The sequence below is a fragment of the Arachis stenosperma genome, chromosome 2 (assembly GCF_014773155.1).
Source record: "Arachis stenosperma cultivar V10309 chromosome 2, arast.V10309.gnm1.PFL2, whole genome shotgun sequence".
Lineage (NCBI taxonomy): Eukaryota > Viridiplantae > Streptophyta > Magnoliopsida > Fabales > Fabaceae > Arachis > Arachis stenosperma.
Genome location: NC_080378.1, coordinates 42,424,178 through 42,433,206, shown reverse-complemented (window position 1 = coordinate 42,433,206; position 9,029 = coordinate 42,424,178). Strand labels below are relative to the sequence as shown.

At 36.8% G+C, this 9,029-nt stretch overlaps 1 non-coding gene across 1 annotated transcript; it reads left to right on the top strand.

Annotated features, from left to right (window-relative positions):
- The first annotated feature begins 7,364 nt into the window (after positions 1 to 7,364).
- Positions 7,365 to 7,468, top strand: LOC130964155 (small nucleolar RNA R71). The gene has a single exon (XR_009080262.1). It is a non-coding gene; the product is annotated as a small nucleolar RNA R71 (small nucleolar RNA).
- Positions 7,469 to 9,029: the final 1,561 nt, after the last annotated feature.

Here is a 9,029-nt window from a genome sequence, read left to right as displayed (position 1 = left end):
CAATGGTAGAAGGATCATGCTCATGTTTATCAACGAAAAGCAAGTAATTGGAGACAAAGCTGGACTGCTGAGTGGCATTCTTGGTTTGTTGGGATCAGACTACGGAAAATTTTCTATCTGTGAGGAAAGTTGGCATCAGGTTACCACTAAAGACAAGGTTTATAACTAATGTGTCAAGGTAAAAGTTTATAACAAATGTCTCAAGGTAAAGGTTTATAACCGTGTTAAATTAAATCTGCTTATTTCTTTCAATTATTAACAAATTGTATTATCTATGTAGCAAAATTTTCACTTTGATGAAGATAATGAAGAAACCATAAAGAAAAATATTTTGAAGAGTATAGGAAAGTCCTAGAAGGATACAAGGTTGAGGTTGTATGATGCTTGTTACAAGCCAACATTAACGACTGAACAAAATATCGAGAACCGTCCGTCAGGAATTGATTGAGAGCATTGGAGATGATTCCTTAACTATCGCGCCAAAGTTGAGATGCGGGTAAAAATAGTATATCATTGGTGCACAAAACTACAATCACCTTTGCATTGAGTCTTTTTAAATCAGTTTCTAATCCCATTCATCTCTTAATCCCTAATAGGAAAAGTGCAGAAAAAATGCGATAAATTGATTAAAATAACTATATACCTACACTAGCAGTTCGAAAAGTTTCGCACGGTGGAGGGAAGAAGAGGTATTGTACCTTTTTATTCACTCTTCAGTCTTGTACTCTACTTTTTTTATTCACTCTTTAGACTGTCTCTATATTTACGTTCTCCTTGATTGTGTGGAATACGGTAATGGATTAAATTTTGTTGTTACAGTCAGAACAAGAAGGAAGGAGAGTCGGTAGAGGAGAGTTATGGATCAAAGTTTACAAAAAAAAAAGGATGGATCTTATATCAATGATGAGGCAAGAGCAATTGATGTAAGTACAACTTATTATAATTAATCTTTAAAATTATGATTTCAAATGGATTTAACTGTTTATTAATGCTTTTTAGTTGCCCCTTTCCTTGTATATTGAGCTGCAAATCAGTTTTTGGTTTCTTTTCATTCAATTTTTACATATAAGTTTTTGGTTCCAACATCTCTAATTTGATATTAAGTTGTTACATGTTAAATACTCAATAAATTTAGAAAATATTTGTATGAATAAAAAGGCTATTTATTACCTTGGCATTTTATTAAGTATTTTATAAATATTGATGTTTTAATAAGTCTAATTATTTTTGTTAAAATTATATAATATATGATTAGGACGAATTATCAAAATGACTAGAATACTAGTATTTTCAAAATTTCATTGCCCATTTTATTTATTTATTTATTTAAATGAGAAGAGTTTTGAGAGCGTTTAATAGTTATTAAGTTTAGTAAAGGAGAAAGAAAAGTGGAACTACAAGAATCCGGGGAGTTCTGACAGATGAAAATTTTTGCATACTTGGTTGTCTAGGGGTTTCTCAACTTGATTTTGTGACAAAACTGGAATCCAATCCATTAATAAGTATTCTCTGCTCTCACTTCAGATATATACCCCTATGCATGCTTATGCTTTTGGTGTTCCTCAAATATAAAAGCATTTTGTTTTAATTAAGTTGAATGTATTTGAATCGGATCCATATTATTGTATTATATCTGTAGGGAAGGCTTGAGGAGATTGAGCAACATGATGAGTCTTCTAGGGTGTTGTCTCAGAATGATTCCATTGCTCAATGGTGGACGAAATTGTGACCCTCTTTGTATTTGCATGAGATTTATTTAATGGCTATTGGCAATGTGTGGACACAACTCCGTTCAACTTAACCAGCAAGTGTACTGGGTCATCCAAGTAATACCTTACGTGAGTAAGGGTCGATCCCACAGAGATTGTTGGTATGAAGCAAGCTATGGTTACTTTGTAAATCCCAGTTAAGTGGATTCATAAAGTCAAATGTGATTAGATTGGATAAATAAAGATAAATAAAATAAAAAAGGATAGAAATACTTATGTAAATCAATAGTGGGAATTTCAGATAGGCGTATGGAGATGCTGTGCTCCTCTTGTATTTCTACTTTCTTATTACATTCATCCAACCCTTCTTACTCCTTTCCATGGCAAGCTGTATGTAGGGCATCACCATCGTCAATGGCTACTTTTCATCCTCTCGGGAAAATGGTCCTATGCGCTGTCACTGCATGGCTAATCGTCTGGAGGCATCACCCTTGTCGACGGCTACATCCCGTCCTCTCAGTGAAAATGGTCCAAATGCTCTGTCACGGCACGGCTAATCATCTGTCGGTTCTCAATCAGGTTGGAATAGAATCCCTTGATTCTTTTGCGTCTGTCACTAACGCCCAGCCTTCAGGAGTTTGAAGCTCGTCACAGTCATTCAATACCGGAATCCTACTCGGAATACCGCAGACAAGGTTAGACTTTCCGGATTCCCGGAATCCTACTCGGAATACCACAGACAAGGTTAGACTTTCCGGATTCCCATGAATGCCGCCATCTATCTAGCTTATACCACGAAGATTCTGTTGGGGAATCTAAGAGATATGCGCCCGGCCTAAGGTAGAACGGAAGTGGTTGTCAGTCACGCGCGTTCATAGGTGAGAATGATGATGAGTGTCACGGATCATCACATTCATCAAATTTGAAGTGCAACGTATATCTTGGAATAAGAATAAAAGAGAATTGAATAGAAAATAATAGTAATTGTATTGAAACTCGAGGTACAGCAGAGCTCCACACCCTTAATCTATGGTGTGCAGAAACTCCACCGTTGAAAATACATAAGTGAAAGGTTCAGGCATGACCGAATGGCTAGCCCCCATGAAGGTGATCAAAAGACCGAATGGTCAAAAAGATGTCTAATACAATAGTTAAATGTCCTATATATACTAGACTAGCTACTAGGGTTTACAGAAATAAGTAATTGATGCATAAATCCACTTCCGGGGCCCACTTGGTGTATGTTTGGGCTGAGCTTGATCTATCCACGAGCTGAGGCTTTTATTGGAGTTGAACGCCGAGTTATAGCGTGTTTCTGGCGTTCAACTCCAGACAGCAGCATGTACTTGGTGTTGAGTGCCACTTTACGTCGTCAATTCCCGAATAAAGTATAGACTATTATATATTGCTGGAAAGCTCTGGATGTCTTCTTTCCAACGCCGTTGAGAGCGCGCCATTTGGAGTTCTGTAGCTCCAGAAAATCCATTTTGAGTGCAGGGAGGTCAGATTCCAACAGCATCAGCAGTCCTTTTGTCAGCCTTTTTCAGAGTTTTGCTCAAGTCCCTCAATTTCAGCCAGAAATTACTTGAAATTACAGAAAAACACACAAACTCATAGGAAAGTCCAGAAATGTGAATTTAACATAAAAAATAATGAAAACATCCCTAAAAGTAGCTTGAACTTACTAAAAACTACCTAAAAACAATGCCAAAAAGCGTATAAATTATCCGCTCATCACAACACCAAACTTAAATTGTTGCTTGTCCCCAAGCAACTGAAAATTAAATAGGATAAAAAGAAGAGAATATGCTATAAATTCAGAATATCAATGAATATTAGTTCTAATTAAATGAGCGGGACTTGTAGCTTTTTGCCTCTGAATAGTTTTGGCATCTCACTTTTTCCTTTGAAGTTTAGAATGATTGGCTTCTCTAGGAAATTAGAAGTTTAGATAGTGTTATTGATTCCCTTAGTTAGGCATGTTGATTCTTGAACACAGCTACTTATGAGTCTTGGCCGTGGCCCTAAGCACTTTGTTTTCCAGTATTACCACCGGATACATAAATGCCACAGACACATGACTGGGTGAACCTTTTTAGATTGTGACTCAGCTTTGCTAGAGTCCCCAGTTAGAGGTGTCCAGGGCTCTTAAGCACACTCTTCTTGCTTTGGATCACGACTTTAACCACTCAGTCTCAAGCTTTTCACTTGGACCTTCATGACACAAGCACATGGTTAGGGACAGCTTGCCTTTTGGTTTTAAGGGCTATTGGCTTTTTCTGCTTGCTTTTTCTTTTTCTTTCTATTTTTTTTGCCATTTTTTTCTCCTTTTTTTTCGCAAGCTTTTGTTTTTCATTGCCTTTTCTTGCTTCAAGAATCAATTTCATGATTTTTCAGATCATCAATAACATTTCTCTTTGTTCATCATTCTTTCAAGAGCCAACAGTTTTAACATTCATAAACAACAAGATCAAAAATATGCACTGTTTAAGCATTCATTCAGAAAATAAAAAGTATTGTCACCACATCAATATAATTAAACTAAATTCAAATATAAATTTGAAATTCATGTACTTCTTGTTCTTTTGAATTAAAACATTTTTCATTTAAGAGAGGTGAATGATTAATGGAATTATTCATAACTTTAAGACATAGTTACTAAACTACTAATGATCATGAAGTAGAGACACAAAACATAGATAAGCATACAACATAAAAAAAACCGAAAAGCAGAAAGAAATAAGAACAAGGATTGAGTCCACCTGAGTGAGGGTGGCGCCTTCTTAAAGGTCCAATGGTGCTTTTTGAGCTCCTTTATGTCTCTTCCTTGCTTCTGTTGCATGATTCCTAGTAATTTTGGTGTTCCTATCCTTAGTTGCTCCCAATAATTGTGTGGAAGACAATTTATCCCCTGAGGTATCTCAGGGATCTCTTGATTTGCAGTTAAATGTTCTACCACTGAGCTATAAACCCTTTACATGAGTCTTTCCATCTCCCATGACTCAGAAGTGGAAGCTTTTGTCTTCCCTTTTTTCTCTTCTTCTTCTTTTTTTTTTGGATGTCTCTGGCCTTAGGTGCCATTAATGGTTATGGAAAAGCAAAAAGCTATGCTTTTACCACACCAAACTTAGAAAATTGCTCGCCCTCGAGCAAGAGAAGAAGGAAAAGATGAAGAATAAGAAGAAGATATGGAGGAGATTGAGGGATGTGTGTATTCGGCTATATGGGTGGGATTGGGTGGGAAAGAGAATTCGAATTTTAAAGGTAGGTGGGGTGTATGGGGCAGAGTGGATAGATGTAGGTGGTGAATGAAAAACAGAAGGGATGACCATGAATGGAGAGAGAGGGTGAGGTAGGTGGGGATCCTGTGGGGTTCACAGATCCTGAGATGATCCTGTGGGGTCCACAGATCCTGAGGTATCAAGGATTTACATTCCTGCACCAATTAGGCATGTAAAATGCCTCTGCACACCATTCTGGCGTTTAAACGCCGATGTGATGCACGTTCTGGGCGTTCAACGCCCATGTAAAGCATGTTCTGGGCGTTCAACGCCCATATGTAGCATGTTTCTGGCGTTGAACGCCAGTTCCATGCTTGTTACTGGCGTTTAGCACCAGCTTTTCTCAAGGCACACTCCTGGCGTTCAAACGCCAGAATGTTGCTTATTTCTGGCGTTCAGCGCCAGATTCATGCTCTGTTCTGGCGTTGAACACCAGCCAGATGCTCCTTACTGGCGTTGAACGCCAGTCTGTCCTTCCTCTAGGGTGTGATTTTTCTTCTGCTGTTTTTTATTCTGTTTTTAATTTTTATATTTTTTTGTGACTCCACATAATCATGTACCTAATAAAACACAAAATAACAATAAAATAAAATAAAATAAAAATTAGATAAATAAAATTGGGTTGCCTCCCAACAAGCGCTTCTTTAATGTCAATAGCTTGACAGTGGGCTCTCATGGAGCCACAAGGTGATCAGGTCAATATTGTATAGTCCCAACACCAAACTTAGAGTTTGGATATGGGGTCTTAACACCAAACTTAGAGTTTGGTTGTGGCCTCCTAACACCAAACTTAGAGTTTGACTGTGGGGGCTCTTCTTGACTCTGAACTGAGAGAAGCTCTTCATGCTTACTCTCTTTTGTCACAAAGGGATGGCCATGTGCCTTAAACACAAGGTAGTCCCCATTCAATTGAAGGACTAATTCACCTCTGTTGACATCTATCACAGCTCCTGCTGTGGCTAGGAAAGGTATTCCAAGGATGATGCAATCATCCTCTTCCTTCCTAGTGTCTAAGATTATGAAATCAGCAGGGATATAAAGGCCTTCAACCTTTACTAACACGTCCTCTACTATTCCATAAGCTTGTCTCAATGACTTGTCTGCCAATTGTAATGAGAACAAGGTAGGTTGTACCTCAATGATCCCCAGCTTCTCCATTACAGAGAGTGGCATAAGATTTATCCCTGACCCTAGATCACATAGAGCTTTTTCAAAGGTCATAGTGCCTATGGTACAAGGTATTAAGAACTTGCCAGGATCTTGTCTCTTTTGAGGTAAAATTTGCTGAATCCAGGTATCTAGTTCATTAATGAGCAAGGGAGGTTCACTTTCCCAAGTCTCATTACCAAACAACTTGGCATTCAGCTTCATGATAGCTCCTAAGTACTGAGCAACTTGCTCTCCAGTCACATCTTCATCCTCTTCAAAGGACGAATAGTCTTCAAAGCTCATGAATGGCAGAAGGAGATTTAATGGAATCTCTATGGTCTCTATATGAGCCTCAGATTCCTTTGGATCCTTAATAGGAAACTCCTTCTTGCTTGAGGGACGTCCCAGGAGGTCTTCCTCACTAGGATTTTCGTCCTCTTCCTCCCTTGTGCATTCGGCCATGTTGATTACATCAATGGCCTTGCACTCTCCTTTTGGATTCTCTTCTGTATTGCTTGGGAGAATACTGGGAGGAGTTTCAATGACTTTCTTACTCAGCTGGCCCACTTGTGCCTCCAGATTTCTGATGGAGGATCTTATTTCACTCATGAAACTGAAAGTGGCCTTTGACAGATCAGAGACTAGATTGGCTAAATTGGAAGTGTTTTGTTCAGAATTCTCTGTCTGTTGCTGAGAAGATGATGGAAAAGGCTTGCTATTGCTCAGCCTATTGCGTCCACCATTGTTAAAGCCTTGTTGAGGCTTTTGTTGATCCTTCCATGAGAAATTTGGATGATTTCTCCATGATGAATTATAGGTGTTTCCATAAGGTTCACCCATGTAATTAACCTCTGCCATTGTAGGGTTCTCAGGATCATAAGCTTCTTCAGAAGCTGCCTCTTTAGTACTGTTGGATGCATTTTGCCATCCATTCAGACTTTGAGAAATCATGCTGACTTGCTGAGTCAACACTTTGTTCTGAGCCAATATGGCATTCAGAGCATCAATTTCAAGAACTCCTTTCTTCTGAGGTATCCCATTATTCACGGAATTCCTCTCAAAAGTGTACATAAATTGGTTATTTGCAACCATGTCAATGAGTTCTTGAGCTTCTGCAGGTGTTTTCTTTAGGTGAATTGATCCACCTGCAGAATGGTCCAATGACATTTTCGAAAATTCAGATAGGCCATAATAGAATATATCTAATATGGTCCATTCTGAAAACATGTCAGATGGACATCTTTTGGTCAGCTGCTTGTATCTTTCCCAAGCTTCATAGAGGGATTCACCATCTTTTTGTTTGAAGGTCTGAACATCCACTCTAAGCTTGCTCAGCTTTTGAGGAGGAAAGAATTTATCCAAGAAGGCTATGACCAGCTTATCCCAAGAGTCCAGGCTATCCTTAGGTTGCGAATCCAACCATATTCTAGCTCTGTCTCTTACAGCAAAAGGGAAAAGCATGAGCCTGTAGACTTCAGGATCTACTCTATTTGTCTTAACAGTCTCACAGATATGCAAGAACTCAGTTAAAAACTGGTAAGGATCTTCAGATGGAAGTCCATAGAACATGCAGTTTTGTTGCATTAAGGCAACTAGCTGAGGTTTCAGCTCAAAATTATTTGTTCCAATGGCAGGAATGGAGATGCTTCTTCCATCAAATTTGGACGTTGGCTTTGTGAAGTCACCAAGCATTCTCCTTGCATTATTGTTGTTGGGTGCGGCTGCCATCTCCTTCTCTAGTTCTAATGTTTCTGAAAGGTTACCTTTAGATTGTTGTAGTCTAGCTTCTCTGAGTTTTCTCTTTAGAGTCCTTTCAGGTTCAGGATCAATTTCAACAAGAGTTCCTTTTTCCTTGTTCCTGCTCATATGAAAGAGAAGAAAACAAGAAAAGAAGAGGAATCCTCTATGTCACAGTATAGAGATTCCTTTATGTTAGTAGAAGAAGAAAGGGGAGAAGAATGTAGAAGAGTGGATTCGGATATTTAGATGGAGAGAGGTGAAGAGAAGTGTTAGTAATTGAATAATTAAATAGAATAAATGAGAAGGGATAGAAAAATTCGAAATTAATTAAAAAAAGGGGTTAGTAATTTTCGAAAATTAAAGATAAAATATAATTAAAATTAAAATTTAGAACAAAAAGAATTTTTGAAAAAGAGGTGAGATATTTTCGAAAATCAGAGAGGCAAAACTAGTTAGGTGGTTTTGAAAAAGATAGGAAACAAACACAAAGTCAAATAGTTAGTTGAAAAAGATATTAAAATCAAATTTTAAAAAGATAAGAAGATAAGAAGTTAGATAAGATATTTTAAAATCAAATTTTTGAAAAAGATAAAATTTGAAAAAGATATGATAAAAATATAAGATAAGAAGATAAGATAAGATATGTTTGAAAAAGATTTAATTTTTAAAATTAAAATTATTTACTTAACTAATAAGTAACTACAAGATATGATTCTAGAATTTAAAGATTGAACCTTTTTTAACAAGAAAGTAACAAACTTCAAATTTTTGAATCAATCACATTAATTGTTAGCTAATTTTCGAAAATTTGATATAAAGATAAGAAAAATATTTTGAAAATATTTTGAAAAGGATTTTTGAAATTTTCGAAAAAAAAAGGAAAAAATGGAAAAATATGATTTTTTGAAAAAGATTTTGAAAAGATAAGATTTTTAAAATTGAAAATTTGACTTGACTTGTAAGAAACAACTAATTTTAAAAAATTTTTGACCAAGTCAACCCAAAATTTTGAAAATTTGGAGGGAAATAAGGAAAAGATATTTTTTTGATTTTTTTTTGAATTTTTAATGATGAGAGAGAAAAACAACAAAAATGACTCACAACATGAAAATTATGAATCAAAACTCATGATGCATGCAAGAACACTATG